The sequence below is a fragment of the Notamacropus eugenii genome, chromosome 2, assembly GCF_028372415.1.
Source record: "Notamacropus eugenii isolate mMacEug1 chromosome 2, mMacEug1.pri_v2, whole genome shotgun sequence".
NCBI classification, from domain to species: domain Eukaryota; kingdom Metazoa; phylum Chordata; class Mammalia; order Diprotodontia; family Macropodidae; genus Notamacropus; species Notamacropus eugenii.
Genome location: NC_092873.1, coordinates 12,035,961 through 12,061,890, shown reverse-complemented (window position 1 = coordinate 12,061,890; position 25,930 = coordinate 12,035,961). Strand labels below are relative to the sequence as shown.

Below are 25,930 nucleotides of genomic sequence, written 5' to 3'. Positions count from 1 at the left end.
TCTCACCCCCATTCCTGTCATAATTTCCTGAACCTCCCCCTTCTGCATCCCTGCCTTTTGATCTGGTGGCTTTTACACAGGCCTAAGCCCTCATCTCTCCAGAAACAACATGACAATGGGAACTGGAAGGGTGCACTCAAGACTCTGAAGTGGGACTTTGGAAACATGGACAGCTGGTTTTCCTCCCTGGTCGGCTCCATCTGCCATAACTAAGCCACCTGCATTTCTGTGCCACTGGGGACTGGACAGACTTTATGAACTTGGTTTCCAACCCTGGTGGGGAATATCTAAAAAGGTGGCTGAAGAAGTAGTTCCCAGATGTCAGTCTTGTTCTCTGGACACCCCCTTCAAGACCCTCAGGCCTCTCCAAGGCTGCTTACTGCTCCCTCTCTCACCCTTTGAGATCTGGTAGATAGACTTCATCCAGTTGCCTCCAGTTGAGGATATGTTTGCCCTTGTTAGGGTCTGTATGTTTTCCAGGGTTAGAATTGGAAACCAGACACTTAAATTCATTGATTTGCCCCAGTATTATTTGAAGTCATCGTTCATATAATAAATGCTTGCCATATGGAAGATATTTCAACCCAACTGATCTAATTCTACCTCTACTCAGAAATTGGGCAATAGGACGCCAGGCAAAATGCTATTACATTAAAATGAAAAAAAAGATATTATGATAACAGAAAATTGAAGGCACATAAGCAAGATCCTTTAAAATGTTTAATTATACTATTGGAGCCCAGGGGCTACCTCACTGTGACTGGTAAGGAAGAGCTTGAAAAGACCAGTCTGCTCATAGATTGGCTTTGTTTTTCAGTATCTCCAGGGCATTTCTGTCTGACCTCAGAAGGATCACAAAGCACTTGGGAGCAAAGATGCAAGTAAGAATCCCAGCACTAGAGGTCAAGATGGAAAAGATTTCCACAGCCACCATGGCCTTGCCTTTGGTGCTCTGATATGTAGGCAGAAAGGCTATCCAGATGCTGCAGAACACAAGCATGCTGAAGGTCAGGAACTTGGCTTCATTGAAAGTGTCTGGCAGATTCCTGGCCAGGAAAGCCATGGTAAAGCTCCCCAAGGCCAGCAAGGCCATGTAGCTCAGGGTACAGCAGAAGGTAAGGATGGAGCCCTCATTACACTGGGTGACAATGAAGGCAAGACTCAGAGTGTATGTCCATTTCCAGGAATGAGGGATAGGTCCCAAGATAGATGCCACAGAGACACATTTGGATTACAGTACAGATCAAAATGAGGAAATAAGATGCTGTGGAGCCTATCCATCTCCTGGGCCTGCTCCCTGGCTTTGTGGCTTTGAAGGTCAGAATGACAGTGATGGTTTTGGCTAAAATGGAGGCAATGGCCACTGTAAACACAACTGCAAATGTGGTTTGTCACAGGAGACAAGTGGTGGTGTTAGGATGGCCAATGAAAAGCAGGGAACAGAGGAAGCAGAGGGTGAGGGAAACCAGAAGAGTGTAGCTGAGGCTGGGATGATTGACTTTGACTATGGGGGTGTCTCTATGTTTCAGAGATACTATAAGGATTAGAGCAGTGAGGAGGTAGGAACAGAGAGCAGCACAGGCCAGAGTCATTCCAAGGGGTTCCTCATAGGCCAGGAAGTTTTCAGTCTTGTGGAGGCATCGATCTCTCTCCCTGCTTGGGTACCGATCTCCAGGGCATGGCAGACACTGCTCTGCATCTGCAAACAACAACAAAAATGAATCTAACTATATCCCATATAGATCATAGTTTTCTATCTCTCATAAAGCACAGTTTTAATCATTCCGCATAGAATTCAGCCTCATGTTATACTCCTCCATCTCAGTAAGAGACAAGAATTCTAGAGGCTCAATCAGATAAACACATATTTCAATATCTTCATATCTCTACATAGAGAGAAAATAATGTGCTGAAAGTGCTGATTCTCTATCATATGTCTACTAGATAAAAATTTAAACTGTCTATAATCCATTCCAATATTAAAACACCCACAATGAGCCCTAAGGCATCACTTTTTATATAAACATACATTTTCAGAATAGAAATGAAACACTGAAAAAATTTCTTCTGTCATTTTTTTCATAGACGAAGGTCACACATTCATAATAAATTATAAGGAAAAGACTTTTAAAATGTGTTTCTTTCAATGCAAGGTCATAATTCCAAATCTTCTGGGTTCTTATGGGACATGATTCTGCTTATGTAAGTCAAGCACTCTTCAAATAAAGTAATTTGCATAAAATGTTTGATTTTTTTAAATCAGAAAATACATTGTACACCTATGATAATGGTTCCTTAGTTCTACAGCTTAGTAAGTGAGGATTTCATACTTGTCTTCTTTATATTTTCTGCTCATCAGTGTTATAATTTTGTTGTGTATGTATACATTACTCCAGTCTCAAAAATAATTACTATCATGGGGACTATATCTTCTATATTATTCATATGTATGTATTTCTTTTGTTGTTTAATAAATTGTATAATCGTTAACTTTGAGGTTTACTTATGTCTATGAGATTGGGCCAAAGAGTGAAATACAAGGAGAGGCAAATAAAAGCATATGGAAATAGATGTTTCTCTGAGTTATTTAAATAATAGCATTTAATCAAATGGTAAGACAACTTGGAGATTATTCATTAGTCAACAAGAGAGATATGGCAAATTTAGTTATTACTATGGAAAAATTAAGAGAAAAATACCTTCCAGTAGATATTGGGATAAGAATGTATGAGTAAAATTAATCAATAATAGGTAGAAAGAAGGGGACCAGTCAATCCACATAATCTATACAAAAATTTTCAACATGTAAGCCCCTCAAGATTTTATTCAACTGTGGTAATCATGAAGAAAAAAATTATGAAAAGCAAATACCCTAAAATATGGTCTTCAGGCATATGTACTCTACCCAAAGGCTGTTGTTTGCCCTTATTCTCAAAGAGGACCATGACATCAGAAAGGGGACTTTTTTTGACTTTAGTTGAATCCTCTGAACTTAACACATTTTCTAGCGCATAGTGGACACTTAATGTGTATGGATGGAATGATTCTTAGGGGTACTCTTACATCTTGTACAAAAGTCTCCTTAATAAAAAAAAAAAGGCCAGTGGAAGTCCCTGTAGGAGTTGATAAGGTAATCTTAGAAATAAAGGACATTTGAAATTCATAGTGATTCAATTCAAGGTAAAAAAAGGGAATAGTAATTAAAAACGATTAAGGGACTAAGCAATTTGGAATGTTCAGTGATACAAAATAAAGAAAGGAGGACAATTTCAAATGAAGAAATTATGAAAGAGATTGCATGGTAATAAACTGTAAGAAAATGAAACAGTGCAATCTGAGGAAATTTTGAGCATCAAATTTTCAATAAAAGCTAGAAAATCCTTTAGGATACACAGGATCTAGATGTCATTGTTCAATGGAAAATATTGGGTGGAGCCAAGATGGCAGGGATAAGCCAGGATGTTGCTTGAGCTCTCTTCAGTTTCCTTCAGAAACAATGTTAAATCAGGCCTCTAAACAGATTCTGGAGTAACAGAACCCTCAAAAAGGAAGACTGAAACAATTTTCTAGCTTAACATACCTTAGAAGGACTTCAGGAAAATTCTGTTTTACTTGGATAAAAGAAGAGTGCAGCCCAGCACAGACAGTGTCTGGGCAAGCCAACTAAAGGCTCTTAATCACAGCACAGATCAGCAGCTGAGGCCCCTTGGTTTGGCTCAGCAGGCTAACACAGGCCTCCAGTTCCGGTGCAAAATGCAATCCCTGGAACCCTGCACAACGGGCCAGGTAAGGCCAGGACACTCCCAATGTATTGGGCAAGCTGCCAGCAGCCATATCCCTGGAGCAGAAAGCCAGTGACCAGGGCCCTGGACCTCAGCACAAGAAGCTGCCCCTGGAGCAGAGCTCACTTTTAAAAGTCACAGCATAGGCTGAAAAACAAGTAAGAAGCAGAAAAGAGCCCTAACCAGAGAAAGCCTCTATGGTAACCAGGAAGATCAAAACCTGAACACAGATGAGGACAACGATGTCATCGTGCCTACATGTGAATCCTCACAGGAGAATATGAATTGGTCTCAAGACCAAAAAGTCCTCTCTGAAGAGCTCAAAAAGATCTTAAACATCAAGTAAGAGAGATAGAAAAAAATGTGGAAAATGAGAGTTATGTGGAGAATTATGAAAAAAAGAGTCAACAGCTTGGAAAAAGTAGCACAAAACCTGACTGATGGAAACAATTCCTGAAAAAGATAGAATTGGCCAAATGGGGGGAAAATCCACAAAAGAGAGCATGTCCTTTGTAGGTAGAATTGGCCAAATGAAAAAGGGGGTACAAAAGTTTGCTGAAAAAAATGATTTCTAAAAAATTAGAATTGGGCAAGTGGAAGCTAATGACTCCACAAGACATCAAGAATCAGTCAAACAGAGTCAAAAGATGAAGAAATAGAAGAAAATATAAAATACCTGATTGGCAAAACAAGTGACTTGGAAGATAGATTCAGGGGAGATAATTTGAGAATTCTTGGACTACCTGATGGCCATGTTAAAAAAAGAGCCTTGATGGCCTTGAGCTATCTTTCAAGAAATTTTCAAGGGAAACTTCCCCTTCTAGAACTAGAGGGTAAAATAGTCATTGAAAGAATCCTGAAAGAGATCCAAAAATGAAAAGGAATATAATAGCCAAATTCCAGAATTATCAGGTCAGGGAGAAAATACTGCAAATAGCCAGAAAGAAACAATTTAAATATTAAGAGCCACAGTCAGAATTACACAGGACTTAACAGCTTCTACATTAAAGGATGGAAGGATTTGGAATATGATAATCTGGAAGGCAAAGGAACTTGGATTACAACCAAGAATCAACTACCCAGTAAAACTGAGCATAATATTTCAGGGGAAAAGATTGACATTTAATAAAAAAATTGACATAAAACTTTTCAGTCTTCAAATACAGGACTCAAGAGAAGCATAAAAAAGTAAACAGGAAAGAAAAAAGCAAACAAACATGTTATTCAGTAAGATTTAAACTGCTTTTCCTACACAGGAAGAGGATATTTATAATTCTTGAAAACTGTATCTCTATTAGGGCAGGTGATATAAGAAAAAAACAAGTGGTGAAAAAAGGATTGTATTAGAAGAGGAAAAGGAGAGGCAACAAAAACTATTATAGGAGAGGAAATTTTAGGAAAGTTAGATATGATAGACCTCTGGAGAAAACTGATTTGGGATAGAAAGGAATATACCTTTTCTCAGTGGTACATGGTACCTACACAAAAATTGACCATGTATTCGGCCATAAAAACCTAAAAATCAAATGCAGCAAGTCAAGAATATTAAATACATCCTTTTCAGATCATGATTCAATACAAATTACATGTAATAAAGAGCCATGGAAAGATAGCCAATAAACTAATTGGAAAACGAAGTAATCTGATCCTAAAGAATGAGTGAATTAAACAACAAATCACAGAAACAATTGATAATTTCATCAAAGATAATGACAAAAAGGAGACAACATACCAAAAATTATGGGATGCAATCAGAGCAGTTGTTAGGGGAAATTTTATATTTCTAAGTGTTTACATGAATAAAATAGAGAAAGAGGAGATCAATGAATGGGGCACACAACTAAAAAAGTCAGGCAAAGAGCAAATTGAAAATAACCAGTTAAATACCAAATTAGAAGTTCTGAAACTCAAAGGAGAAATTAATAAAATTGAAATTAAGAAAACTATTGAACTAATAAATAAGACTAAGAGCTAATTTTATATAAAAAAGCCCAATAAAATAGATAAATCTTTGTTTAATTTAATTTTTTTAAAATTTATTTATTTAACTTTTAACATTCATTTTCACAAAATTTTCAGTTCCAAATTTTCTCCCCATTTGTCCCCTCCCCCCCACCCCAAAACACTGAGCATGGTAATTTCCCCGATCACCAATCTGCCCTTTCTTCTATCATCCCTCCCTTCCCTTGTCCCTATCTTCTCTTTTGTCCCGTAGGGCCAGATAACTTTCTATACCCCATTGCCTGTATTTCTTATTTCCTAGTAGCAAGAACAGTACTTGCTCGGGGTCAGGGCCTGAGCCCCCTGGAGCCCCCTGACCCACGGGCCTCTAATCTGTGGGCCCTGAGGGAAGGAGACCAGAGACAAGATGATCCAGGCAACAACAACTTTATTCAGCTGAGGGTTAGGGTTTATAAAGGCTGTATCCACCAATCACATACATGCTGAGCTCATCCCATTACTTCACCATCTCATGACTATTCCACATCCTTACACCTGCAGTAAGGAAGGAAGCTTATCTTGTTCCTGCAGCTAGTTGCTGGGTTCCCAGGCTCACTTGTAACTTTACTGTACAGAACATCAGGTTCCAGGGTCACACAGAGCTTCTGCCAGGGTGTGCGTCAGCACCGTTCCCACGGGAACAGGCTTTGCTTCTGACTTGCACTTCCTGGGACCCTCTGGGCCCCTTACAAGTACTCAACAGTTGTTCCTAAAACTTTGAGTTCCAACTTCTCTTCATCCCTCCCTCCCCACCCATTCCCTTTGGGAAGGCAAGCAATTCAATATAGGCCATATCTGTGTAGTTTTGCAAATGACTTCCATAATAGTTGTGTTGTGTAAGACTAAGTATATTTCTCTCCATCCTATCCTGCCCTCCATTGCTTCTATTCTCTCTTTTGATACTGTCCCTCCCCAAGAGTGTTGACTTCAAATTGCTCCCTCTTCCCATTGCCCTCCCTTCCATCATCCCCCCCCCACCCTGCTTATCCCCTTCTCCCCCACTTTCCTGTATTGTAAGATAGGTTTTCCTACCAAAATGAGTGTGCATTTTATTCCTTCCTTTAGTTGAATGTGATGAGAGTAAGCTTCATGTTTTTTCTCTTCACCTCCCCCCTTTTCCCTCCACTGAAAAGTCTTTTACTTGCCTCTTTTATGAGATAATTTGCCCCATTCCATTTCTCCCTTTCTTCTCCCAATATATTTCTCTCTCACCACTTAATTTCATTTTTTAAAGATATGATCCCATGCTATTCAATTCACTCTGTGATCTTTGTCTGTGTGTGTGTGTGCGTGCATGCATGTGTGTGTGTGTGTATGTAATCCCACCCACTACCCAGATACTGAAAAGTTTTAAGAGTTACAAATATTGTCCTTCCATGTAGGAATGTAAACAGTTCAACTTTACTAAGTCCCTTATGATTTCTCTTTGCTGTTTACCTTTTCATGCTTCTCTTCATTCTTGTGCGTGAAAGTCAAATTTTCTTTTCAGCTCTGGTCTTTTCATCAAGAATGCTTGAAAGTCCTCTGTTTCATTGAAAGGTCAGTTTTTCTGGGTAGGTGATTCTTGGTTTTAGTCCTAGTTCCTTTGACTTCTGGAATATGATATTCCACGCCCTTCAATCCCTTAATGTAGAAGCTGCTAGATCTTGTGTTATCCTGATTGTATTTCCACAATACTTGAATTGTTTCTTTCTAGCTGCTTGCAATATTTTCTCCTTGACCTGGGAACTCTGGAATTTGGCCACAATGTTCCTAAGAGTTTCTCTTTTTGATCTCTTTCAGGAGGTGATCGGTGGATTCCTTGAATACTTATTTTGCCCTCTGGTTCTAGAACCTCAGAGCATGTTTTCCTTGATAATTTCATGAAAGATGATGTCTAGGCTCTTTTTTTGATCATGGCTTTCAGGTAGGATCATAATTTTTAAATTGTGTCTCCTGGATCTATTTTCCAGGTCAGTTATTTTTCCAATGAGATATATCACATTATCTTCCATTTTTTCATTCTTTTGGTTTTGTTTTGTGATTTCTTGGTGTCTCATAAAGTCATTAGCCTCCATCTGTTCCATTCTAATTTTGAAAGAACTGTTTTCTTCAGTGAGCTTTGGAACTTTCTTTTCCATTTGGCTAATTCTGCTTTTTAAAGTATTCTTCTCCTCATTGGCTTTGTGAACCTCTTTTGCCAATTGAGTTAGCCTATTTTTAAAGGTGTTATTTTCTTCAGCATATTTTGGGTCTCCTTTAGCAAGGTGTTAACCTGCTTTTCATGCTTTTTTTTTTTTGCATCTGTCTCATTTCTCTTCCCAGTTTTTCCTCCACCTCTCTAACTTGATTTTCTTTTTTTATTATTATTATTATTTAGCTTTTAACATTTATTTTCACAAAATTTTGGGTTACAAATTTTCTCCCCTTTTATCCCCTCCCCCCCCAAACCCAAGCATTCTAATTGCCCCTGTGACCAATCTACTCTCTCTTCTATCCTCCCTCTCTGCCCTTGTCTCCGTCTTCTCTTTTGTCCTGTAGGGCCAGATAGCTTTCTTGACCCCTTAACCTGTATTTCTTGTTTCCCAGTGGTAAGAACATTACATTTGATCCTAACACTTTGAGTTCCAACTTCTTTAGCTCCCTCCCTCCCCACCCCTTCCCCTTGGAAGACAAACAATTCAATATAGGCCAAATCTGTGTAGTTTTGCAAATGATTTCCATACTAGTTGTGTTGTATAGGACTAACTATATTTCCCTCCATCCTATCCTGTCCCCCATTACTTCTATTCTCTTATGATCCTTTCCCTCCCCATGAGTGTCGACCTCGGATTGCATTCTCCTCCCCATGCCCTCCCCTCCATCCTCCCCCCCACCCTGCTTGTGCCCCTGTCCCCCACTCTCCTGTATTATGAGATAGGTTTTCCTATCAAAATGAGTGTGCATTTTATTCTTTCCTTTAGTGGAATGTGATGGAATAGACCTCATGTTTTCTCTTGCCTCCCCTCTTTATCCCTCCACTAATAAGTCTTTTGCTTGCCTCTTTTATGAGAGATAATTTGCCCCATTCAACTTCTCCCTTTCTCCTCCCAATATTTCTCTCTCACTGCTTGATTTCATTTTTTTTAAGATATGATCCCATCCTCTTCAATTCACTCTGTGCACTCTGTCTCTATGTATGTGTGCATGTGTGCATGTGTGTGTGTGTGTACTCCCACCCAGTACCCAGATACTGAAATGTTTCAAGAGTTCCAAATATTGACTTTCCATGTAGGAATGTAAACAGTTCAACTTTAGTAAGTCCCTTATGACTTCTCTTTACTGTTCACCTTTTCATGGTTCTCTTCATTCTTGTGTTAGAAAGTCAAATTTTCTTTCCAGCTCTGGTCTTTTCATCAAGAAAATTTGAAAATCCTCTATTTCATTGAAAGACCATTTTTTTCTCCTGAAGTATTATACTCAGTTTTTCTGGGTAGGTGATTCTTGGTTTTAGTCCTAGTTCCTTTGACTTCTGGAATATCCTATTCCATTCCCTTCAATCCCTTAATGTAGAGGGTGCTAGATCTTGTGTAATCCTGATTGTATTTCCACAATATTTGCATTGTTTCTTTCTAGCTGCTTGCAATATTTTCTCTTTCACCTGGGAATTCTGGAATTTGGCCACAATGTTCCTAGGAGTTTCTCTTTTTGGATCTCTTTCATGCGGTGTTCTGCGGATTCCTTGAATATTTATTTTGCCCTCTGGTTCTAGAATCTCAGGGCAGTTTTCCTTGATAATTTCATGAAAGATGATGTCTAGGCTCTTCTTTTGATCATGGTTTTCAGGTAGTCCCAGAATTTTTACATTGTCTCTCCTGATTCTATTTTCCAGGTCAGTTGTTTTTCCAATAAGATATTTCACATTATCTTCCATTTTTCTAATCTTCACACTGTGTTCTGTGATATCTGTCTTTCTCATAAAGTCCTTAGCGTCCATCTGTACCATTCCAGTTTTGAAAGATCTATTTTCTTCAGTGAGCTTTTGAATCTCCTTTTCCATTTGGCTAATTCTGTTTTTGAAAGCGTTCTTCTCCTCATTGGCCTTTTGAACCTCTTTTGCCAATTGAGTTAGGCTAGTTTTCAAGGTGTTAATTTCTTCAACATTTTTTTGGTTCTCCTTTAGCAGGGAGCTGATCTGCTTTTCATGCTTCTCTTTCATCCCTCTCATTTCTCTTCCCAGTTTTTCCTCCACCTCTCTAACTTGATTTTCAAAATTCTTTTTGAGCTCTTCCATGGCCTGAGCCCATTGGGTGGGCTGGGACACAGAATCCTTGATTTCTGTGTCTTTGCCTGATGGTAAGCATTGTTCTTCCTCGTCAGAAAGGAAGGGAGGAAGTGTCTTTTCTCCGAGAAAGTACCCTTCAATAGTTTTATTTCTTTTCCCTTTTCTTGGCATTCTCCCCAGCCAGTGGCTTGACCTCTGAATATTCTCCTCACACCCACCTCACCTCCTGGTCCTCCCAGCCAGCATTTGGGGACTGAGATTCAAATGCTGCTTCCAGCCTTAGGGCTTTTGGCGGGGGCAGGGCTGCTATTCAGTGTGAGAATTAAGTTCAGATGGTCAGGTCGGGGCAGGGCTGCCTCTCAGGCTCAGTTCCCTCAGGGGGTTTATGCACAGACCTTCCACAATGGATCCAGGCTCCCGCCCACTTGGGCAGCCCCTGTCTGCAGCTGCCTCTCAGCTTCTATCTCCCAGGGGGGCCTAGCCATGGGGGCACCCCACTCCCTTCTCGACCCGCCAAAGAGACTCTCTCACCGACCGTCCTCACCTGTGGGTGGAGGGGCTTGTGCCGCCACTGGAGATCCTGTCTCTGAAGCCTGCTCAGATCTGTACCTCTCGGAGCCGAGGCCGCCGCAGGTCTGGGCTGGGCTCCATGTCTGCAGCGTGACGGACCTTTTTGCGAGAGGTTTGCAGTTCCCTCTGTGGGTGGAGGGACCCGCGTGGCCGCAGGAGATCCCGTCCCCGTAGCCCACTCGTATCTTTTCCTCACGGTGTCGCGGCCGCTGCAGGGCTGCACTCAGCTCCCAGTCCCAGCGCCCAGTCCGCAGCGCGAAGGACCCCCTGCGAGAGGTTTGCAGGTCTCTCCGGAACAGAAATCTCCCTCGCTCCAATATTCCGTGGCCTCTGAGTGCAGAATTCGCCGTAAGTTACTCCCCTCTAGCCATTCTGTGGGTTGTGGGTTCGGAGCTATGTGTATGTGCGTCTTTCTGCTCCGCCATCTTGGCTCCACCCCTCTAACTTGATTTTCAAAATCCTTTTTGAGCTCTTCCATGGACTGAGCCCATTGAATATTTATTCTGGATGTTTGGGATACAGAAGCCTTGACTTCTGTGTCTTTCCCTGATGGTAAGCCTTGTTCTTCCTCATCAGAAAGGAAGGGAGGAAATGCCTGTTCACCAAGAAAGTAACCTTCTATAGTCTTACTTTTTTTCTCTTTTCTGGGCATTTTCCCAGCCAGTGACTTGACTTCGGAGTGTTGTCTCCACACCCACCTCACCTCCAGATCCACCCAGCCAGTGCTTGGGGTCTGAGACTCAAATGCTGCTTCCCAGCCTCAGGGCTTTTGGTGGGGGCAGGGCTGCTATTCAGTGTGAGATTAAGTTCAACTGCTTGGGTGGGGGCAGGGCCGCCACACACACACACACACACACACACACACACACACACACACACACACGGGTCTCAGTTCCCTCAGGGGGTTTATGCAGAGACCTTCAACAATGAATCTGGGCTCCTGCCTGCTTGGAGAACCCCTGTCTGCTGCTGCCTCCGTTGGTGCCTCTCGAGGGGGCCCGAGCCATGGAGACACCCCGCTCCCCTCCTGGCGAGCCAAAAAGACTCTCTCACTCATCCCTGGCGCCTGTGGGTGGAGGGACCTGTGTGGCCACTGGAGATTCCATCCCTGAAGCCTGCTGAGATCTGCTCCTCTCAGTGCCACGTGGCCAAGGCAGGGCTTGGCTCTGCTCTGGGTCTGGTGTGCGACGGTGTCTGTTTTCAGGGTTCTCTGGAACAGAAATCTCCTCTACTCCATTGTTCTGTGGCTTCTCCTGCTCCAGAATTTGTTGGGAGTTCTTCTTTACAGATATTTTATGGGCTGTGGGTTTGGAGCTAGCATATGTGTATCTTTCTACTCTGCCATCTTGGCTCCTCCCTGGTTAATTTAATTTTTTTTAAAAAAAGGAAGAAAACGAAATTACTAGTATCAAAAATGAAGACTGAATTTGTCGCCAGTGAAGAGACAATTAAAGCAATAATTAGGAGATATTTTGCCCAACTTTTTGCCAATAAAGCTGTCAGTCTAAGTGAAGTGGATGAGTATTTACAAAAATACAAACTGATCAGATTAACAGAAGAGGAAACAAAATACTTAAATAACCTTGTTTTAGAAAAAGAAATTAAACTAATTCATCAATAAACTCACCTAGGAAAAAATTCTCAAGAACCACAGGGATTTACAGTTAATTCTACCAAACATTTCAAGAACAAATAATTTCAATCCTATATCAATTTTTTGGAAACAATAGGTGAAGAGGGAAGTCTTATCAAATTCCTTTTATGACACAAATATGGTGCTGATACCTAAACCAGGAAGACCCAAAACAGAGAAAGAATATTATAGACCAATTTAGTTCCTGAGTATTGGTGCAAAAATTTAAAAAAATTGCCAAAGGGATCACAGCAGTTTGTCGTGAGCATAGTACACTCTGACCAGGTGGGATTTATAACAGGAATGCAAGATGGTTCAATATTTGGAAAGCTATCAGCATAATTGACCATATCAATAACTGAAGTAACAGTAATCATATGATTATCTCAATAGATGCAGAAAAAGCTTTTGATCAAATACAGAAAACATAGGAATAAGTGAAGTTTTCCTTAAAATGATAAGCAGTATCTAGCTAAAACAATCAGCAAGCATTATATATAATGGGAATAAGCTACAGGCATTCCCAATAAGATCAAGAGTGAAGCAAGGATGCCCATCATCATCTCAGTCTTCAATATTGTACTCAAAATCTTAGCTTTAGTAATAAGAGAAGAAAAAGAAATTGAAGGAATTAGAGTGGGCAATGAGGAAACAAAGCTATCTCTCTTTGTAGATGATATGATGATATACTTAGAGGATCAACTGAAAAACTACTTGAAGCAATCAACAACTTTGTCAAAGTAGTAGGATATAAAATTGTCCTGGCCTAATTGCCATGGGCTACCCAAGTCTTCTTACCTTAGTCCAGGTCTTTGGTAGCCAGCTGGATAAACGTATCGAGAGAAGAGACTTTCCAGAGTCAAACAAGGGTTAGGCTTTATTCAGGATCTTGGTTACATGTCCATATGCAGGGCGAGTTCTTCCCCAGGAGAAAGGAACCCCCCTCCTTTTTAAGGAGCAAGGATCACACAGTGAGAGGATGGGGGCAGAAGAGGGAAGGGATCCCCGGGAGGGACCCCCTCAGGCTTTCCTGCCCCCACTTAAGCTCTCCCAGCCGAATAGTCCACATGTGCATACCGTGCATGCTCTCAGCCCCTAGCTAATCAACAAAAAGGTGTGCTCAGACCATGGACCAATCTCAAGGGTGGGATGCTCTCCCCAGCAAGTTTCCACTGAGAAGAGGTGGAGAAACAAGAAAGCTCGAGTCTCACTCCTCAATTCCCAGCTGTTCCCTGGGGGGCCTCATGAGAGCTTGCAGTCAAGAAGCCCTCATTTTTACCTGCCCAAAACCATTCACGTGAGAACTGAGCTTACACCCCAACATAAAATAAACCCATATAAATTCTTGGCATTTCTACATATGGTAAACAAAGTCCAGCAGCAAGAAATAGAAAGAGAAATTCCATTTAAAGTAACTGTAGACAATACAAAATATTTGGGAGTCTACTTGCCAAGACAAACCAAGAAATTTTATGAATACAATTGCAAAACACAAATAAAGTCAGATCTAAATACTTGGAAAAAGTATTAGTTGCTCATGAATAGACTTATATAATGGAATAAAAATGAGAATTCTACTTACATAAATTTACTTTTTCAGTGCAAATGACCAGAAGAATTTTTTAGAGTTAGAAAAAATAATAAAATTAATCTGGAAGAACAAAAGGTCAAGAACATCAAGGGAATTAATGAAAAGAAATTCAAGGGAAGGTGACCTATCCATACAAGACCTGAAACTGTATTTTAAAGCAGCAGTCATCAAAGCCATTTGATACTGGCTAAGAAATAGAGCAGTAAATCAGTGTAATAGGTTAGGTATACAAGATGCAGTAGTAAACGACTATAGTAATCTACTGTTTGATAAAACCAAAGACTCCATCTTCTGGGATAAGAACTCACTATTTGACAAAAACTGCTGGGAAAACTGGAAAATAGTATGGCAGAAACTAGGCATAGACCAACATCTTACACTGCATACCAAGATAAGGTTAAAATGGGCTCATGATTTAGACATCAAGGGTGATATCAAAAGGAAATTAGGAGTGCAAGGAACAGTTTACCTATCAGATCTATGAAATGCAAGATGGATAATTTTGATTGCATTGAATTAAAAAGATTTTGCACAAAGCCAATGCAACCAAGATTAGGAAGGAAGCAGAAAACTGGGAAACATTCCTCACAGCCTGTGTCTCTGATAAAGGCCTCATTTTTAAAATATGTAGAGAACTGAGTCAGATTTATAAGAATACATTGATTAGAGAAATGCAAATTCAAACAACTCCGAAGTACAATCTCATACTTATTGAATTGGCTAATATAACAGAAAAGGAAAATGATGGGTGTTGGAGAAGATGTGGGAAAATTGGAACACATGCATTCATAGTGGAGTTGTGAATTGATCCAACCATTCTGAAAAGCAATTGGGAACTATGCCCAAAGGGCAACCAAATTGTGCATATCCTTTGATCCAGCATTACTACTACTAGGTTTATAACTCAAAGTCATCATGAAAAAGGGAAAAGCATCCACATGTACAAAAATATTCATACTATCTTTTATAGTGGTGGCAAAGAATTGAACACTGAGGGGGATATCCATCATTTGGGGAATGCCTGAACAAGCTGTGGTATATGAATGCAGTGGAATTCTATAAATTCTGTAAGAAATTATGATCAGATGGATTTCAGAAAAACCTGGAAAGACTTACATGAACTAATGCTGAGTGAAGTGAGCCAAACAAGGAGAACATTGTACATAGTAAAAGCAACATGGTATGATGACCAACTTTGATAAACTTAGTTCTTTACAGAAATACAATGTTCTGGGTCAATTTTAAAAGACTCATGATGGAAAATGCTATCCACACCCAGAGAAAAAACTATGGAGTCTGAAAACAGATTGAAGCATACTCTTTTCACTTTTTTTCTTTTATGTGGTTTCCCCCTTAAGACAGGAAGGCTAATGTAGAAAATCAAAAGAGAATTAGAGTAACAGGCAAGTTTGGCATGGTAGTTCAAAATGAAAAAGAAATACATATAAGAAAACCAGCTTATATCATACAAATTTTCTAATCCAGAACAGTAAATAAGATAAGCAACCAAAATATAAATAGAAAAAAATCAGATAAACTAAGTTTTTAGGAACAAAATTCCTGTCTAGTCAGGCTGTATATGAGAGTGTATTTGGGTACACTTGTGTGTGTATGCAAATGTATATAAATATATAAACATTGAGAATTCCAGAAATTCTGGAAAATGAGGCAAAGCTTTAAAAAACTTGGGCATTACTCAGTCAAAGTGTACTTAGTAAATTTCTTGAAGGTGGAAAGTCATTTGTAGAAGAAAAATTATTATTGTACCTTTAAGGTAAAAGAGAAATATAGAGAGACAATGACAAAGAATTGATCAGTACAACTTACAGGAAGGAATAAAAAGAACCTTGAAGATGGAAGAGGGAAGCATTTCTGGGAATATTTAGTGTGCCTGTAAAAGAGTATCACAAATAAAGTGCAAGTTAATGAAGAAAATGGGTAAAGATTACAATAGATAATATTTAAGTTTCCTGGCCAAATACAAGTCATTGAAATTAGATAATTAAAATTAGTATTTTTTATATTGAATTATTTTATTTTATTTGTTTTCCATATATCTTAGATTTTTTTCCACTCCCCCTCATTTCCCGTTCCCTCCCCACTACCCCCATGAGACAGCATATAATCTTATATAGGTTCTACAGGTACATTTCTATTAAATGCATGTTGCATAGAAGAATTAAAATGAATGGGAGAAATCGTAAAACAAAGCAAAACAAAACATAATACAAAAGAAAATAGTGTGTTTCTATCTGCAATTCAATTCCATAGTTCTTTCTCTGGATGTGAAAGGCATTTTGCCTCAAGAGTCTATTGTAAATTTTTTAATTTCATGCATTTCAATGAAGTACTAAGTCTACCAGAAAAATTCCTCGCACACTGTGGTTGTTGCTGTGTGCAAAGTTCTGCTGGTTCTGCCCATTTCACTCACCATCAGTTCATATAAGTCTTTCCAGGTTTCTCTGAAGTCTTCCTGTTCATTGTTTCTCATAGCACAACAGTATTCTATTACATTCATATACCAAAGGTTGTTCAGCTATTTTCCAACTGGTGGGTACCCTGTTCATTTCCAATTTTTGGCCACCATAAAGAGAGCTTCTATAAATATTTTTGTACATGTAGGACCCTTTCCCACTTCTATGATCTCTTTGGGATAGAATCCCAGAAGAGATGTTGCCAAGTCAAAGGGTATGCACATTTTTGCATCCCTTCGGGCATAGTTCCAGATTGCTCTCTAGAATGGTTCGATCAGCTCACAGCTCCACCAACAATGAATTAGTGTTCCAATTCTCCCACATCCTCTCCAACATTTATCATCTTCCGGTTTTGTCATGTTAGCCAATCTGATAGGGGTGATGTGGTACCTCAGAGTTGATTTGATTTGAGTCTCTCTAATCAATAGTGATTTAGAGCATTTTTTCTTATGATTATAGATAGCTTTAATTTCTTCCTCTGAAAATTCCCTTTTCATATCCTTTAACCATTTATCAGTTGGGCAATGACTTTTATTCTTGTACAATTGACTCAGTTCTCTATATATTTTAGAAATGGGGCCTTTATCACAAACACTAGTTGCAAAAATTCTTTTCCAGTTTTCTGCTTCCCTCCTAATCTTGGTTGCATTGGCTTTGTTTTGCAAAACTTTTTGATTTAATGTAATCAAAATTATCCATTTTGCATTTCATGATGTTCTCTATCTCTTGTTTGGTCATAAATCCCTTCATTCTCCGTAAGTCTGACAGATAAATTATTCTGAACTCCCCAAATTTGTTTATAGTGTTAGCTTTTATACCTACATCATGTATCCATTGGGACTTTATTCTGGTATACAATGTCAGGCATTTATCTATGCCCAGCTTCTGCCACATTATTTTCAGTTTTCTAGCAGTTTTTGTCAAACAGTGAGTTCTTATCCCAGAAGCTGGGGTACCTGGATTTATCAAACAGTAGACTGCTATAGCTATTGACTAATGTGTCATGTGTACCCAACCTATTCCACTGATCTACCCCTCTATTTCTTAGCCAGTACCAAGTGCTTTTGATGATTGCTGCTTTACAATAAAATTTGAGATTTGGTATGGCTAGATCACCTTTCTTAGCATTTCTTTTCATTAATTCCCTTAATATTCTGGACCTTTTGTTCTTCTGGATGAATCTTGGTATTATTTTTTCCATATCTATAAAATAGTTTTTTTTCATAGTTTTATTGGTATGGCACTGAATAGGTAAATCAATTTAGGTAGAATTGTCATTTTTTATTATATTAGCTCAGCCTACCCATGAGCAACTGATGTTTTTCCAATTATTTAGATCTGACTTTATTTGTGTGAAAAGTGTTTTGTAATGGTGTTCATATAGTCCCTGGGTTTGTTTTGGCAGGTAGATTCCCAGATATTTTATAGTATCTACAGTAATGTTAAATGGGATTTCTGTTTCTATCTCTTGCCGTGGTGCTTTGTTAGTAATATATAGAAATGCAGATATTTATGTGAGTTTATTTTGTGTCCTGCTACTTTGCCAAAGTTGTTTATTATTTCAAGTAGTGATTCTCTAGGCTTCTCTAAGTATATCATCACATAGTCTGCAAATAGAGATAACTTAGTTTCTTCTTTGCCTATTGTAATTCCTTCAATTTCTTTTTCTTCTCTTATTGCTTAAGCTAACATTTCTAGTACCATATTGAATAACAGTGGTGATAATGGACATCTTTTTTTCCCCACTCTTATTGGAAATGCATCCAGCTTATCCCCATTACACATAATATTTGCTGATGGTTTTAGGTAAATGCTACTTGTTATTTTAAGGAAAGCTCCATTTATTCCTATACTCTTCAATGTTTTCAATAGGAATGGGTGTTGTATTTTGTCCAAAGACTTTTATGCATCTTTTAGATAATCATATGGTTTCTATTAGTTGATGAAATGATCAATTATGCTGACAGTTTTTTCTAAAATTGAACCAGTCCTGAATTCCTGGTACAAATCCTACCTAATCCAAGGGTGTTATTCTCATGATGAGTTGCTGTAATCCTTTTGCTATTATCTTATTTGAAATGTTTGCATGTATATTCATTAGGGAAATTGGTCTATAATTTTCTGTCTTTGTTTTGGTTCTTCTTGGTTTAGGTATCAGCACCATATTTGCGTCATAAAAAGAATTTGGTGTAGGACTGCTTCTCTGCCAATTTCCCCATGTAGTCTATATAGTATTGGAATGAACTGTTCTTTGAATGTTTAATAGAATTCATTTGTAAATTTGTCTGACCCTGGAGATTTTTCCCTAAGGAGTTCATTGATGGCTTGTTCAATTTCTTTTTCTGAGATGGGGTTATTTCAGTGTTTTATTTCCTCACCCGGTATTCTGGGCAATTTATATTTTTTGTAAATATTCATCCATTTCACTAAGATTGTAAAATTTATTGGCATACAGTTGGACAAAATAATTTCTCATTATTGTTTTAATTTCCTCTTCATTGAAGGCGAACTTACCCTTTTCATTTTTGATATTGATAATTTGGTGTTCTTTTTTTAAATCAGATTGACCAAAGGTTTATCAATTTTATTGTTTTTTAATAAAACCAGTTCTTAGTTTTATTTATTAATTCAGTAGATCAAAGTTAACTTCAAGTCATATCATCATCTCTCTGATGTCATGATCTTCTTTGAGAATAAAGGACAAACACAATCTCTTCCTATCTATCCTGGGATGACTTATCTCATAGAACTTCAAACCACAGACATTTTCTTATTGAGATGTTTGAAATATACTCTCTCCAAATGTAGACTGATGATCATTCTGTACCCAGATGTCCTGTCTTGTATTTTAAACTCTACTAGGCTATGATCATTCCCTATGTGCCCATGTTCCCAACACACAGCAATCAATTCTTCAAGCATTAAGAATCATATCTATGATACAGTTGACCTTAATAGATTCCTTTACATTTTAAAAAATGACTCCGTCATTGAAACCAGTGGACCCATATACAATATCCACTCTTGTTCAGCTATAGATTTTGATAGAATTTAAAATTGATCAGTTAGAAATCCCTCAAAGCACCTTGGCATTTGCAATGCCATGAACCAGGCCAATTTAAAGGTGCTAAATTGGAACAGATTTAATGAAACTCTCCTGCCACATACACTCATACCCAGAGGGATGTGTAAACAGAAGAATACCAACAACTTCAGTTTGCCATACCTGAGTTGAAAGAAATGCTTATTATCTGAAGTCATTTCATCATGTTTACTCAGAATTCAATGAAATTACAAATAAAAGAAAAGAGAATGAGAAGTGTCAGATCATTGCTCTATCATCTATAGAACAGATAACTAACAATGGAAAGTGCTGTGCCCAAGAATGGAAGAGACATGTTACCTTCCAAGAAAGATCTGGGTTACTTCCAAGATCTGATGTCTTTTTTGCATCATATAGGAGCATTTGATAGAAAGCATGGGCCACTAAATATACTGCATTGTAAACATTAAAACTGAGTTCCATAATGATCCTGTCAAAATTTGTAATGGGTAAATCTGTCAAGGAAATGCCTTCTGGACACATAGCATATGCCATTTCTACATGACTTTTTTCTAAAAGTCTGTAATTAAAGACTGACTCAAAGAAAGTCTTTAGGAAAATGTACTGAGAGTTAAGACTGGGATTTAGGTTTCTTACAAAATCTGTGAAACCAGGAATCTCAATCTGGGAATGAGAAAATAGTATTGTACCATGAAAATGTATAAGCAGTTCCAAATTGCTATCATAAGAAAAATCCCAAGCAGTGGTTGCAACCAATATCTTCCCATAAAGTACATGAGCATTGAATACAATAGCAAGTTCTTGAAGGGAATTTATATCTCCACAGATGAAAATCACACTTGATGATGATGCAATGATCCTAGAAGAGAATTTATAATCTTCATAATCTTTAAAGTTTGGGGGCACACTTTCCTTAAAGTCCATACACAGACCATTTTTTCTATCTCCTCTTTCAGATCACTGAAGAAATTTACCCCTCTCATGTTTTCTGAAAGAACCAGTCCTACCCACGTCCAACCAAAATGGACCATCAGTTGAATGAATGCAAGGAGAAGAGTGGAGTCTGTGTTTCCCATCTGATAGATGTATGGATATTGGACTTTATCAATTAAGAGAAGATCACATGGACCACAGGTGATCTAAATGAAAAAAGAAAGAAGACTGGAATGGTTATTTATGTCCCTTCAGAGTAGGAATCTGTCCTCCCTTACTTATGTATATCAAGCAACTGTTAGTGGCTTACACAGAGTAGGAAATGAATTAATGCTTTTTAATTTTAATTTATAGTTTAAGTCACAAAATTACACTATTTGGGTATGTAACAATGTGAATGAAATTCTAAAATTGTACCTACTTGATCAAGAATCTTTTCTCTAGTGTCTCCATCAAGCAAATACTCATCTACTTGAAAAATTCCTATGAGGGAAAATTAAGCTCCCTCCCAATAGGACCATTCATCTTTTAGAAAACTCTACTGATTAGAACCATTTTTCTTAACTTTGTAAATTAGTCATCCTCTGTGTATCATTGACTTCTTGGTCCCATGTCTTTCATGTTGATTGAAATAGAACATTCTTAGTGTTTCCTGCATGAACGTGTTGTTTAAATATTTGGGCATAGTTACATGTCCTCTATAATTCATCTCACCTCTTCATCAACCCAAATATCAACAATTCCTTTACCCAGTCTTTCTGTGACATTCATTGAAGTCCTCTCATGATTCCAAGGAGAATAATATTTACCCAATACTAAGAACTTCACACCAGAGTTTGTTCTAAAAGAAAAATTCTCTAACCCAAACCCACTCAGAGATGGGAAATTAAGAACTCCTTATGCTGAAAACCTACTGACAAGGTTGACATTACACATAACCCCTAATCTACTGGTAAGACATCTTTGAGATAAATAATATTTCACTTCTCCATATCATTTGAGTAACCTGATGTCTGATATCTAACCAAAAAATAATCCACCATTATCAGACCTTCAGTAGTCAGATTTGTCCTGGAGGCAAGAGAAAGTTTCATATGCAGAATTTTTTTTGCTGTATCCCTCATCCCCAATTTTCTGAGGATGATATAAAAGACCAAGTGCTGAACTCTGATTTTAATCAGGTCCCCAGTAACCCAATAAGGAAAGATATCCCATGCTAGATTCTCAAACTGATGTCCTTGTGAGCTGAACCAACTATTACCAAGTGTTTGGGACTATATAGTTTTCTTGTAACATCTTTCATTCCATTAAGTTGGAAGGTGATAACTTAGGACAATTGTACTTCCCTTGACATGGAATAATATCAGGTTATTCTTAAGTCTGTGGCAAAAATGTGTAATGTATGGCTCACAATCACGGAAATTTTGTGATCATAGAGTAATTATTAAATGGCTCTCTTATGTACTCTAGTTAGACACCAAATCCATTTTTCAATGAATTGGGGGCTGTTTTACCTGCCATATGCTAAGAAAGGATCCTCTCTCTTGTTGACTAGAGAAATACAATTTAAAACAACTATAAGATACTATCAAATTGACTGAAATGAGAAAAGGGGGAAAAGGACAAATGTAGGAGGGAATATAGAAAAATTGGAATACTAATATAGTGTTGATGGAGTTGTGAAGTGATCCAGGTTTTTGAAGAGCAATTAGAATTACACTCAAAGGGGTATCCACCTATTGCCACTATTAGGTCTATTTCCCAAGTAATCACGAAAAAGTGAAAGAAATATATATTTTCTAGAACATTTATAGCAGCTCACTTAGAGGTGGCAAAGAATTAAAATTGAATGGATATCCATCCATTGAGGCATGACTGAATATATGGTGGTATGTGATTGCAAAAAAACTTTTGTGCTATAAGAAATGACAAACATGTTCATTATTAGAAAAACATGGAAAGGCTCACACAAAATATTTATTGGAAAATGAACAAAGCCAAGAGAACATTGAACACAATGCTAGCAATGTGATTCAGATACTATCTATGAATGAGTAAAATATTCTGAGTAATATGAATATTGAAATCAACTATGAAAAACCAATGAAGGAGAATGCTATCCACTTCCAGAGAAAGAACTGATATATGGAACTGTGTATTGTTTTGTTCCATATGTAAATCTGTCTCAGATATTGGCCTTCTGGAAAGAAGACCAGGGAGGAAGGGAGAGATACAACTAGGACCTCAAAATGTAAGAAATAATTAATTTACATTTTGAAAAATATAAAGTATCCCCTCTCGTATGGGTTCCTGAGATAATCTGAGAATTTATCCTGTAAACAAGAGGACACTACACAACAGAAGATAAGAATAGCATCAGGTGTTTGTGAGAAATAATATTAAATGGAAGAAATATGTGTTTAAGAATGACAACAGAAAAAAAAACTTTCCGCACAAATAATACAAAGCCAAGTCACACTTGATAGATTTTTCCAATGATTACTAGTCCAAGTAATCTACAGCATAATCCACATGCACATTTCTCAGTAGAACACAAAAATTCATTAAATAAGAGAAAATAAGGACAGAAATGATAGCAGTATTATTAGATCTACTTAATTAATAATTAGATTAATAGATCTACTAAACCATATTGTAAATCACACAGTAAAATAAACAAAGATACACAAAAGGTACAAAACAGGCACAGTGCCAATACAAAGCAAACACTTAGCATGAAAATGAAAGATTCCTTTAATACATTTGTTTTATGAATATATTCAGTTATACAAAAGTCTCGCCTTATTTTGCATTTCATAAGTTAGACAAGAAACTGGGCAGATAATCACAATCTTCCTGGGACTTACAGATCTTTCTGTCCCTATGCTTGTGCTAGTCAATAATATAGCACAATCTCAATCTTTCTCAAAATGATAATCTTTAAGAGCTATATGTGCCCTAGTTAGAGGCCTTCCTGGGTAGTTCTCTTTCTGTGTTCTGAGGGAATTGTCTATCCACAAAGATTTATATGTATGAAGTATATGCTGAAGTGGTGTTACCACTGGATTAATTCAATTCATCCTGATTTGTTTTTTGGGGCAGGGGGTTGCATTTAATTTTAATTTTCTTTTTCTGAATTTCATATAAACAAAATCCATTCATCTTTGTTTTTTATAGGTTTTTTGCTCCACATTCTCTGACTCCCTGTTTCTCTCCTTGAGATCACAAGTAATTTTATATAGATTATATACATGGGCAATCATGCCAAACATTTTCATATTAGCCATATTGCAAAAGAAAATGAGGGCCAAAAACAAAACAAATCAAACCCAAGGGTAATAAAGTAGAAAAAAAGTATTCTTCAATCTGCATTTAGATTCTATCACTTTCTTCTCTGCAGATTGATGGCATTTATCATATAAGTCCTTTGGAAGTCTGCAATCATTATATTGCTGAGAATAGAGAAGTCATTCATAATTGATTATTATACATTGTTATTGTTCCTGTGGTCAGTGTTCTATTGATACTGCTTATTTCACTTTGCATGAATTCATGTATGTCTTCCCAGGTTTTTCGGAAAGCATCTACCTCATCAGTTCTCTTATAGGACAGTAGTATTTAGTAATGATCATATAACAGGACTTGTTCAATTATTGCTCAATTGAAGGCCATCCCCTCCATATCCAATTCTTTGCCAACGCCAAAAAAGCAACGAAATTTTTTTGTACATATAGATCCTTCTTTTTCTTTGATTTCTTTGGGATACAGATTTAGTAGTGGTGTTGCCTCGTCAATGGCTAGACATAGTGTCATACCCATTGTGACATAGTTCTGAATTACTGTCCAGAGTGATTAGATCAGCTATTTTGCTTGGATTTTCAAATTTATTAAAATATAATTGGTCCAAAGAGCTCCAATAATCACTCCAATTTCATCTTCATTTGTGCTGAGTTCACCTTTTTATTTCTGATAATAGTAACTTGGTTTTCTTCTTTCTTCTTTTTTAATCAATTGAACCAATGGTTTATCTTTTTCATTTTTTTCATTTTTCATAAAACAAATTGTTAGTTTAATATAGAGGTTCAGTGATTTTCTTTCAGATGTATAAATCTCTCCTTTGTTGTTTAACTGGATATTTTTTATTTCTTTTCCTTCTAGTTTTTTTTTTCTCTCATGCCCAATTCATTGCTTTCCTCCTTATGTATTTTACTGATATAAACATTTAGAGATGTACATTTTCCCATAAATACTGTATTAACTGTGTCCAGTAATTTTGGTATGTGTTCCCAATTTTATCATTGTCTTTAATGATATTATGAATTGTTTCTATGATTTTTTCTTTGACTCACCAATGAATTAGGATCGCTTCCAATTAATTTTAATCCATTTTCTATAGGCCTTTATTGAATATAATTTTACTACATTATGATATGAAAAGAATGCACTTAATATTTTGGTTTTCTGCATTCAGGTATGCAGGTGTTATGCTCTAATACATAGTTTTTGTTATGATTGTACATATGAGAAGAGATATACTCCTTTCTATTTCCAATCTACTTTCCCCAAATATTTATCATATTTGATTGTTGAATATGCTGTTTATCTCCTTAAGTTTTTTCTTATTTATTTTGTGATTAGATTTATCTAGTTCTGAGAAAGAAAGATTGAGGTTCTTATTCCCCTTTAGTCACCAGTGCTAGCACTCCTGACCCTTACACTGTGAATAGGTCCCAGCTTTCTTGTAGCTATAAGCATCAGTGTTCCACTTTGCCCTGAGATTGAGACCAGGGACCATACTTCAGCATGTGTGACCACAAGCACTCCTCTCCATGCTTCAGCTTCTACCATCATGCCTGCTACCCAGAAAGAACATGTCTTTTCTCCTTTTGGGGACTAAGACTGGGAACTATTAAGGGCCAATGCAGCAATAGCCTAAACACAGCACTAACAAAGGGTGCCCTGTAATCACCTTCCAATAATTTTTCCAACAAGAGTCCCCCAACAATCCATGGGCTGAAAACTCACAATGCTACTAGAGCCAAGAATGCAGCAGCTTACTAGGTCTGCTGCTGCCACCTAAGTAATCTAATGAGAATGACCTTTCTTACAGACCACTTAAGTTGTCTTGAGCTGGAAAATTGTTTGCTGAAACATTTGTTGGTTCTGTCAATCTAGAGTTTGATGTAAAGTGTTATTTCAGAGTTGATTGAGGTGGAATCTGAGAAAGCTTAGCTGGGTACTGTCCATTGCACCATGGTGACACCAATTCCCCTTGTTTTCATTGAATATTTGGACATAGTCACTAGAATCTTCTTCACAGGTTATATATGTCCATGAGCCTTGCTCTGAATGACAGTCTTTACCTGCCTTGAACATGAATCTCTTTTTTTCTTATAGTGTACTGAAGTTAGTGACTTCTACTGCCAATCTGCACATCCAGGAGTCAGACTAAATCACCAATTCATGATAAGAGGTGACAAATTTTACTTACTAGACCTCTTTCAACCTCAACATTTGCAACATAAACAAATGACTTGCCATGCCTTTCCACTTATATGTGCAGAGTAGTTTCCTCCTAATTTCCCTGTTCCATAACCACCAAGATTTCTTGCTATGACTCTGGTACCTTGTGAAGCTTA

At 37.7% G+C, this 25,930-nt stretch overlaps 2 pseudogenes; both read right to left on the bottom strand.

Annotated features, from left to right (window-relative positions):
• Positions 1–724: 724 nt before the first annotated feature.
• LOC140522514 (vomeronasal type-2 receptor 116-like) lies at positions 725–3,834 on the bottom strand (annotated as a pseudogene).
• Positions 3,835–19,616: 15,782 nt separating this feature from the next.
• On the bottom strand, positions 19,617–21,062 carry LOC140522513 (vomeronasal type-2 receptor 116-like; annotated as a pseudogene).
• Positions 21,063–25,930: the final 4,868 nt, after the last annotated feature.